General features: G+C 36.7%; 1 protein-coding gene across 1 annotated transcript in view; it reads right to left on the bottom strand.

The window, feature by feature from the left end:
* Positions 1–1,044: 1,044 nt before the first annotated feature.
* The window catches only part of LOC138692899 (F-box only protein 33-like), a 47,136-nt gene continuing 37,371 nt past the window's right edge, over positions 1,045–10,809 (bottom strand). Inside the window, exons 8-9 of the transcript XR_011330157.1 lie at positions 2,054–2,144; positions 1,045–1,944 (exon numbers count right to left, since the gene is read on the bottom strand). The gene's annotated coding sequence lies outside the window, so the exon portion shown is untranslated. The remainder of the gene's footprint in view (positions 1,945–2,053; positions 2,145–10,809) is intronic.

The raw sequence follows: 10,809 nt of genomic DNA, 5'->3' as shown, positions 1-10,809 counted from the left end.
TGGCGATTGAAGTACGCATATGTGACAGCTCGAGTCCAAACAACATTGCAAATCAGAAAAATTAACTTCAAGAACAACATAACTAGGATCTAATTAATTATCGGTTCACTCGAAAGGTTAACACTGATAAGTCTTTGACAATGAAGCCGCAATGCACTCGCTGTATTCTTCCACAAATGATTCACCTAACATTCGTAAACATTGTGGAGTGAATATACGCGCCCATACATCGCAATAACACAGGTCAGAGCGTGTTTTGTTTTCAGTATACTCATCTTAACCATTATTGTTGATATGAGACATGGCACCAGTATATCAATTCAATTCACGGAGGAGCAGTAACTCTGTGGGCTCGTGATAAACATTTACAGTCGCCAAGAATCATTCGAACACAAAAATAACACTGTGACAAAATCACTATTATCTGTCACATCGATTTTTCCGGAGCTGTTACAGCAAAACACTGTCACACCCTACCTCTAAATCTACTACATTCCAGTGTTTTACAAAGTCTGTAAAACATTAGAAATGGTTCTATTTTCAAAGTGAGATGAACATGCACTCAAACGTTCACAATGCTTCAAGGGCTACCATATACACTTAAAAAAAAAAAAAAAAAATTGCTGACTACAAAAAGATATCAAACGGGGAGCTTGTATTCCTTGCTAATTGGGAACCACTGCTTTAGAGCATTGCAAAGAGCCAGGGGGAAGAAAGCTCTGCTATTTCTAATTGTAGCCAAGTGGGCAACAGCTTTTCGTTTAAAGAAGAAATTCAGAGGACACAAGCAAATCACTTGTAGACCCTATGCTGCAAATAATGTCCATGATACTACAGCGAATGTAATCCATTGGAAAAGTGGAATTGGGAAGCCCTCACACATCCATCTGCTTTCAAAGGGGATACGGAAATTTTAATCACTTTAGAACATCATGTGAGCAAACTATAACAAAAAGATGGAACAAAAAAAGATATGTAATGGGTTTTTTTCGACGTGTCTTCAATATGGCAGGAGGTTATTTTAAATCTTGCTGAATAAAACTGAAGTGTTGTCATCAATTTTTAAATACTTTAACATCAATAAACCTACACGTTTTCTTTTTGTATATGGTGTGGAATGAAATGTGATGGTTTTCACAGGAAACTGAGCCAATTAAAAGAAAATATTTATTCTGGAAAAAATAACACCACAATGCAATTTATCAATCTGTATTTATTTTATTTTAAATTATATTCTTCATTTAACCTCCAACATACAACATATTCTTGTAATTAGCTTTGAAAGTTCTCTATAACTTTCCACAATAAAATGGGATCGATGGCTGTAATTTCATTGGTTATGTATTCTTTTAACTCCATGAAGGTGTGTAGCCATTATGATACACTTTACTTTTCAAACGCTCCACAGGAAGTAATTGGGTGCCATCAGATCAGGGGAAGTTGGTGGCCAGTTGATGGCTTCAAATAGTGAAGTGATATTCCAGGAGACAAGGTTTGCAGACAGCTCTTTTTTTTTTTTAGTAGGTTATTTTACGACGCTGTATCAACATCTCAGGTTATTTAGCGTCTGAATGAGATGAAGGTGATAATGCCGGCGAAATGAGTCCGAGGTCCAGCACCGAAAGTTACCCAGCATTTGCTCATATTGGGTTGAGGGGAAAACCCCGGAAAAAACCTCAACCAGGTAACGTGCCCCGACTGGGAATCGAACCCGGGCCACCTGGTTTCGCAGCCACGAGACAGCTCTTGTATCAAATAATTAGCCATACTGTCTTCCACTGCAATGACAGGAGAAACTGCATAACTTGAAGTTCACATAGACAACAATGCTTAATTTCCCAAACAAAAATGCTATAAGCAGCTCGTTCAGAAAACTGCCACATTCCATTACCGCACCTAATGTAAATGGGAATAATGTAAGCAAAGTCGTCGATCAAAATGTAACTGCAACAGAATAGCACTTTTACATTACATTAGTTCTAGAATGTGATATGTAAATTGGATATAAATCTGGACAATAAAGACAATATTTTCTGTTTAATGACGTTCATACCTTTTGCAAGAAGCTGCGGAAATATCTCTTCATGTCAAAAGGCCTGGCTTCACATCTTGTACAGGTCATTCATCTCAGTAAATATGCTTATCTGCAAATCAAACCTTCAATTCATACAACCGAGGGATTACAGGAATAAAACAATGAATTACTTAAACTGTATAGATTTATTTACTTCTCGATGAGCTTAATAAGGTCAGCTAAACTGAATGTTAACAGAATCAATGTAAAAGTACAGGCAACATACACTATTGTGTTCGCTAAATGTGAACAGAAACATCAAAGACTCATCATCTACTCTCGTCAGTCCCGTCGGACAGCAGACCAGTACTGCCAACTTGCTAAGCTATAAACAGGTACAGTCTGCACTGCTGTGGAGATCGCTGGGAGGTAACACACAGTGGTCTACCATCCGATGCACACATAAGGCCTTGCATAGCTCCAGTACAATGTTACACTACTCACTACTGCCAAGCCACATTATTAGAAACATGACAATACTCACACAGAGTTCCTGATGTCAATACAGGCTCGCCATTTGTCATTCAGTACTATTCCCATTGCTACAATATATGTCTCAATAGGATTATGCTTTTAAGACTGGATATTCAAAGCGTTCCTTTGAAGACTGCTCTCACTCCAGCCTATACCTAAAAAATCTGTTATCGAGTGGTGAGCGGTCATATGCTTCCCTATACAAATCAGTTCCAGTCCACCCTCTACTGTTTACCTTCCTTGAGACGGGTGCTTCATACTACTAACATATAAGTCAATGGAACAAGAATACCTGGGACCAGTTTGCATAGGAATGTTCTGTACATAGCCATTAATAATGATAACGAAAGGAACGTGTGCAGAGAGAAACCGATCTAAAACAGGATTTTCAGAGAATAGATAATATGAACGAAAAAAAAAAAGATCATTTACCATGCTAATAAAGTAATATTAGCTGCTGAGACTAAAACATGATTAGCAATAGTGCTACAATATTCATTTTACAGAATGAAGCCACCTGCAACATTTCGTCCATCAAAATGAAAATATATCGTGCCAAAGGTACATATGTAAGCAATAGAATTTCCGCATAATTTACTTGAAGTATGATGCCTTTCAATAACAGTGCTGTCATGGTAATTTTTTTCTTGACCATACGCCCCACCCCTTATTTTTCTTCCTTGAAATATATTTTACTCTTTTTATCACTCCAACTGTCATTCAATGGATGATTTTATAATAAAGAAGTAAAGAAATTATTTTGATTTATCATTTAATTGTAAAACAAGCTTGATTCAAAGAAGATTTCATTAAGCTTTCACAGTAGATGCACAACTTGTCTTGATGAATCCTGGAATGTGTGCCTGGAGCACTATGGTGTTTTTCAACCATTCTTTTATATATGTCCTGCGCCGTGGCGGCGAGGTCTAAGGCATCCTGCCTAGGACTCGCATTATGGAATGCGCGCTGGTTCGAGTCCTCATGATGAAAGAAATTTTCTCATGAAATTTCGGCCAGAGTATGGGACCAGTGCCCACCCAGAATCGTGATGCTCTTGGGGAGCTATGATAGGTAGTGAAATCCGGTTATGCAAACCAGCTATAACAGCTGGGGGGCTCACTGTGCTAACAACACGATACCTCCATTCTGGTTGGAAGATCGTCTTACCTCTGCTTCGGCATGTGGCCATGAGGCCAGCAGCTGGCTAGTCGGTCTTGGCCCTTCGTGGGATGTAGCACCACAGATTATTTATATATATTATGGCTCTGGATTCCAGTCTGTAGAGGTGGGCCATTTACTTTATGATCATTAAAAAAGGTATATTAGAAACAGCAAGAGATGATCTAAGGTCAATACAGATCTCTGTATACAAAACTTAGGCACCCTATGTAATAATGGCTCCGTATGGGCAGAATTTTCTTTTCCCCATACAATTAGTAAAAGAACTGTAAGTTTCCATATGCTGCATGCACCTGTATGGCTTCCATGACAGCACTGTTCAATAAGTTAATTAATACGTATCAAATGGATAGAGAAAATACCACTCTCTCTCTTTAGTAAACGATTTTCCTTACACTAATCAGACGCAATCTAAAGCAAATCAAATTCATCTTAACACAATCTCTGTTTTAAATTCATTTTTTTGTTCATGAATATGTATTTTATAACACGATTTTTAAAACTTCTTTATTTTTGGATCAATAATAATTATTAAGTTCTTGGAAATTAAGCGTCCAAAATTGAACAAACTTAGTAAGTGCACAATAATTCAACACATGTCAGTGTCCTTCCTTAAGCCATGCATTCCAATAAGAGAAAGAGGAATTTCAAATGAAACACCGTGAGAAACAAGACTTGTTCGTGCTTGTGGTGGCTAGTAGGTTACATCCAATTTCATTCTCTAATGTTCTTTTACGCGAAAACTAAAATCAGAGTGAATTCCTAATATAAAAAAATATAATTAATATATATCTCTTTTTAGTATGTTTTGCGAATATCGTTAATAAATATTACTTATGATAAGTTTATGATCGAACTAGTGAATTCACAAGTTCTGTAGAATGAATACTTCAAAAACTTAAATGTGAGAGCATATTTGGAAAAATGAGAACATATAGAATCCTACATTAATTTGTAAGTGAGTCAAAATAATATAACATGACGAATACAAAATGCAGAATAAATGAATATCCGTGACATTTCAACTTAAAAATACACTACAAAACATGCTACCTGAGTATGACAATAACGTCAAATGGAGGTCTAAAGAAAGAAGTACCTGAACGAGTAAACATGTATCAGGTTAGTTTACCCGTAACATTGATAACAATACTTAAAAACTTAAGGACAAGAACTCGTAAGCTGTCGTCTGTTACATTCCTACCTACGATCTTTAAGCTCGACCACAGGAACACAATATAGGCTAAATACTGTACTCCAACCACGAGAAAGTCTCCAGGGAATGAAACAAAGCGGGGTGATGCTGTGAATGAATGTTGATGTCATAAGGTCACACACGTGGGTACTCGTATCTCTATTGGCTATCTCTCAAAGCACAAACCATAACATTGATATACACATTTTATATTACCCTAGTTACAAAATTAGATCACTGTTAATCTCCTGGTCTTTTAATCCCTCCATACAGGAAATAACATATGCAGGAGAGCACATGATTTTTAAACTGACGTTATAACTCTAATATTATCTATCTACTTTGCTCCAATAGATGACGCAATAGTAAGCACATTCCTTTCACGGTTTATCTCCTGGTTGAAGAACAGTACAGGAAACTACAAAAATTGAAATCCTCAGATAAACAATAAAAAAAAAACGGATACACGAGGAAAATGAAAAATACGATCAATATGTGAAAAAACTGATTAGAAAGAATTCACGGCTATAGAGTTTTTAAAGACGTCAAGGAACATATCACCCAGATAAAAACAAACTTAACGTCAAGATAAAAGATGGAGGGATAGTACAATAGCCTATATTCAACAGGCTACTGTAATAAATGTGAAAAAAGAGAGAGACAAAACCAAAAGTAGCATTTCGATGAACACAGAATCAAGACTCTACAAATACATGAAATGACCAATTTTGATGAAGTTGAATCATGCTATTGAACCTAACCTGTGACGTACGGCACTTCCCTTACTTCAGGTTTTGCTGTTTCAATGAAGGAATTTATAGAAGTTTGAGGAACGGAGACCGAAATTAAGTCTACTTTTGATATCAGATGCAGCCATGCCTACATACTGATGTCATTGTAGCCTGCCACTCCAATTGACTGGCTATCTCTGATAAGCAAGGTGGATTCAATGCAACTATTTTAACCAAACATAGTCACTTAGATCAGTGAGTGCTGGTACAGTTTATGAACGATAAACCCAAATCATCAAATCTAAATTCCCTTAAATAAAATTATTTATGGCTACAGAGTTACAGAAAACCTAGCAAATTGAACTAGCCAATTATGATGTCCTCAAAGTACATTTGACTTGGGAGAGACAAAGCATGGGGATAATTAGCCTAATGTGCCTATATGCTAAGACAATATACATAAGTCTAAGAGCAGAATGATGAATTTCTTTGTTACCTGATGATTAAGGTGGACAGAAACTTTGACATTCCTGTTTTCCACAACTATTTTTTTTACTTGGCTATTTAAGATGCTGTATCAACTACGAGGTTATTTTGTATCGATGAGCATGGTGATAGCGAGATATTTGACGAGATGAGGCCGAGGATTCGCCATAGATTACCTGACATTTGCCTTACGGTTGGGGAAAAACTGGGAAAAAACCCAACCAGGTAATCAGCCCAAGCAGAAATCAAACCCGTGCCAAAGCACAACTCCAGATCGACAGGCAAGCGCCTTAACTGACTGAGCTATGTCGGTGGCCTCCACTCCTATTAATAGGAATGGAAACAGATGGAACACTTCAATTGTGCGAGAAATGTGTGCATGAAGGAAACAAACTTCTGTGAAAGTTTTGAAGATATGTCAAGAGTTCAGGTGATCATAATAAAGAATGAAGAAATTGAAGATCTTCCTTGTCAATATTTTATAGGCATAGGGAAGCAGGATGGTACAGTTTCCATGTTTTCTGGATCTCGACACTAGAAGGAAGTGATATGGTGAGCGACAAATTCCAGCTGCCATTTATTACCAGAAGACTTTATACTCAGTTTTATACAGGATTCATTCATTTATAGTGTTTTGTCCGAGGGCAGGTCTTTCACTGCAAACCCAGCATTCTCCAGTCTTTCCTATTTTCTGCCTTCCTCTTTGTCTCCGTGTATGATCCGTCTCCGTGTATGATCCATATATCTTAATGTCGTTTATCAGCTGATATCTTCTTCTGCCCCAAACTCTTCTTCCTGTTTACCATTTTTTCCAGTCCATCCTTCAGTAGGCAGTTTCTTCTCAACCAGTAACCTAACCAATTCCTTTTCCTCTTCCTGACCAGTTTCAGCATCATTCTTTCTTCACCCACTCTTTCCAACATAGCTTCGTTTCTTATTCTGTCTGTCCATTTCACACGCTTAATCCTCCTCCATATCCACATTTTAAATGCTTCTAGTCGCTTCTCTTCACTTAGTCGTAATGTCCATGTTTCTGCCCCATATAATGCTACACTCCACACAAAGCACTTCACTAGTCTCTTCCTTAGTTCTTTCTTCAAAGGTCCACAGAAGATACTCCTTTTTCTATTAAAAGCTTCCTTTGCCATTGCTATCCTCCTTTTGACTTCTTGGCAGCAGCTCATTTATACAGGGTGTAGACTCGAATTATTATGGAAATTATGGTCAAATGAAAATTCTTCACTCTCATATATGAAGACAGATAACATTCCAAAAGCGGATAACTGGAGAGTGATTTATCAGTAGTGAAATGTTGTTCAATTAGCAGCAAAAAGCCTCAATGGCTTTTAAAAGCTTCATAATAATGATATGAAGGCATAAAGAATTCACATAATGAAAACTGGGTACTAATATGGTACATCAGAGAACATTGAAAAAAAAATAAAAGCCCCTAATCTAATAAATGTGACATACTAGTTCAATCAATTTAATGTGAAAGTTTTGAAAAATGAGCAAGCAGTTACCTTTATTGTAACAGGATTATCAACAGATACGACTTCCTTAGAAACGAACTGTGTGTCTTTCTTTACCCTTTTTCTAAACTAAGTGTAAAAAGGGGAGAAAAATAGTTAACAATGCTGCCTAACTGCAATAGAGGCAGTGTTATGTCAGTTCCATCCATAATTGATCATTCCTGTGATCTTGATAAATTATAATATAAAAAAACAAAAAAAGAACACATGCTGTTAAAATTAACAATATATATCTTGCATAGTACACAGTATGCTATATTGTAACATACAATTTCACATAGTGAAATGCTTACATCATCATACTCTATCACGAGTACAGACATAGTAGTCTGTCAGTTGTTTCAGGAATCTGCCATGTTTTCATTTTCCTATGAATTGATACTAGAGAATTATGCGGCCATTTTTGAGATATGCTGGAGCCAATTTTTTTTATATTTTCCACGTTATGCATGATGTGTATCTGTGAATGGTGGATTATCCAAAGGCCTAATAATTCTAAACTGTCTAAAATCGATTAAAAATTCGTTTAACGAGTTGATTAATCTATTAAAGGCATCTGGTTAACTGACCAAAATTTTTAGTCAATTGACAGCTCTAAAACTTACACACTCAAAAAAGAATAAGATATTAAATCAGTAGCTTCTATTTTATATAAACATAGCAAGAAATGGAAATGTCATACAGAGGGTCACAACAATTTATTTTATTGGGTTATTTTACGACGCTGTATCAACATCTAGGTTATTTAGCGTCTGAATGAAATGAAGGTGACAATGCCGGTGAAATGAGTCCGGGGTCCAGCACCGAAAGTTACCCAGCATTTGCTCATATTGAGTTGAGGGAAAACCCCGGAAAAAACCTCAACCAGGTAACTTGCTCCGACTGGGATTCGAACCCGGGCCACCTGGTTTCGCGACCAGATGGGTTAACCGTTACTCCACAAGTGTGATCGAGGGTCACAACAAGCTCAAAATGGCTGGCCAGTAGAGAATATCTGACAGTAATTCTGAAAAGCCGGAAAATGGGGATTCTAAAGGTACGATCACACTTCGCTACTTTTGCAGCGCTGCAGTACAAAAAACTGCGCAACTCTTGTACTGCGACGTGTGAACAACGGTGCAACCCGAAAAGTAGCAGCTGCCGAACCTGCTGCCCGCTACTTTTCCATGCTGCGTGCAACTTAAAAGTAGCGATGTGTGAACAGGGTTCTCAGGGTTGCAGCCGCAGCATTTTTGATATCGGTTTTGTTGAAACTTTTGCTGCGGTTGCAACCAGTGTTACCACCCAAATGTGTCAATGATACTTTTATTGTTTGGATATATTTTAATGTTAAATGTGATGAAAATAAATTATTTGTAACAGTTATTAAATACACAACACAGTCTGAGCATAATTGGTGACGATATAATTCATTTTTTAAATTTTCCGTAGCGTAGTTCCAAACAGGAGGGTTGCCAACATTGATTACGTGAATATGCTGTTGATTATCATTAAAGTATATAGGCGTTTTTAAAAGCTTTATAGTAAAAATAATGCCAATTTCTGAATACTAGATACGACAGAAGAGCAAATAATAGATAAGGAAGCTTTCGCATGAGTTTCTTAATAATGCGAACATAACCACAAAATGTATATTGAGAAGTCAACACGGAGATGGGAACCTGCAGCATGACTGCAGCTGCAAAAGTAGCGCCTTGCGTGTGAACAGACTCGCAACCTCCAGTTGCAACTTTTGCAGCACTCGGGTTGCGCAGCACGAAAAGTAGCGTGCAGCGCACTACTTTTGGCTTAGGTGTGAACACGACACGCAACTTTTGCAGCTGCAGTATAAAAGTAGCGCTGCAAAAGTAGCGACGTGTGACCGTACCTTAAGGGATCACTTGATGGTAACGCACATGTTGAATGACAACGATGATGAGAATAATAAATAAAAAGAAAAACAAGGCGAGAAGAAAAGGAGAACATAGGAAAACAGACGAGGAAGATAATAAGAGAGACAAGTTAAAATCACGATTGCCATTTTTTCACCTGCAAAATACAGAAACTCCAAATGTTCAAGTATGAGGAGTTACAAGAAATGGCAACATGCATTGTACATATTTCTGACTCAGCTTGAAAGACAGTCTCGGAACTATTACAATATGATACAGAAGGAAAACTACCCCCATCCTGCTTAAAATGGAGCCTTGACAATATTCATTAACATCTGGGAACTCTGATCATATAATAAAAAATTACAGTAAATGTTATAAAACTGAAAACTCTATAAAATATCACTGGAGTCTAATAATGTGGCCTGCAAGATCTTACAAAGTTCGAAGTAAAACATTTTGACAATCTAATGCTTTTTCTTTTTTTTCACGAGCCAAAAACCATCACCATTATTTTCTTATAATCCGCAAAATGTTTATATATATATTTATATAATTATAATAGTAGTAGTAATAATAATAATAGTAATAATAATAACAACAATATACTTTTCTTCCACATACAAGTGAGGATATAGACAGTGGGAAGGATGATACATCACAGACAGGCGAAACTAAATCTCCGGCTCTACATTTTGTTACAGAGATCTCAACCTCTACACGTTGGCTCGCACACACACCTGCCAACCTCTCCAAACAAAATACTACAAGTTGTATATACAATGTGCAGCACACGAGCTTTAAGTTCTATCTCAGTTCCGTCATTTATGCGCATGTTAATTTCAATACTTTTGCACAGAGTTGTCCACTGTGCAGCTGAGGTAGAGAGTTGATTGACTGTTGGTGCTAAAACCGTTCTCTGCAAAATGCACACTTCCTGCAAGATACGATAAACTTCTGACATAGCTCAGCATTAGTACAGTTTCATTTGTGCCAATTTAATATTTCTAATTCTTAGATGGATAAAATTATTCAAGTATATTTTGTTACAGAACTGTATCAATATTGTGCCAATGTAATATTTCTAATTCTTAGATGGATAATATTACTCAAGTATATTTTGTTACAGAACTGTATCAATATTGTGCCAATTTAATATTTAATTAATTTAACATTTCTAATTCTTAGATGGATAATATTACTCAAGTATATTTTGTTATAGAACTGTATCAATATTGTGCCAATTTAATATTTCTAATTCTTAGAT

This window comes from Periplaneta americana, chromosome 17, assembly GCF_040183065.1.
Source record: "Periplaneta americana isolate PAMFEO1 chromosome 17, P.americana_PAMFEO1_priV1, whole genome shotgun sequence".
Classification (NCBI taxonomy): Eukaryota; Metazoa; Arthropoda; class Insecta; order Blattodea; family Blattidae; genus Periplaneta; species Periplaneta americana.
This window is presented reverse-complemented; position numbering and strand designations above follow the sequence as displayed.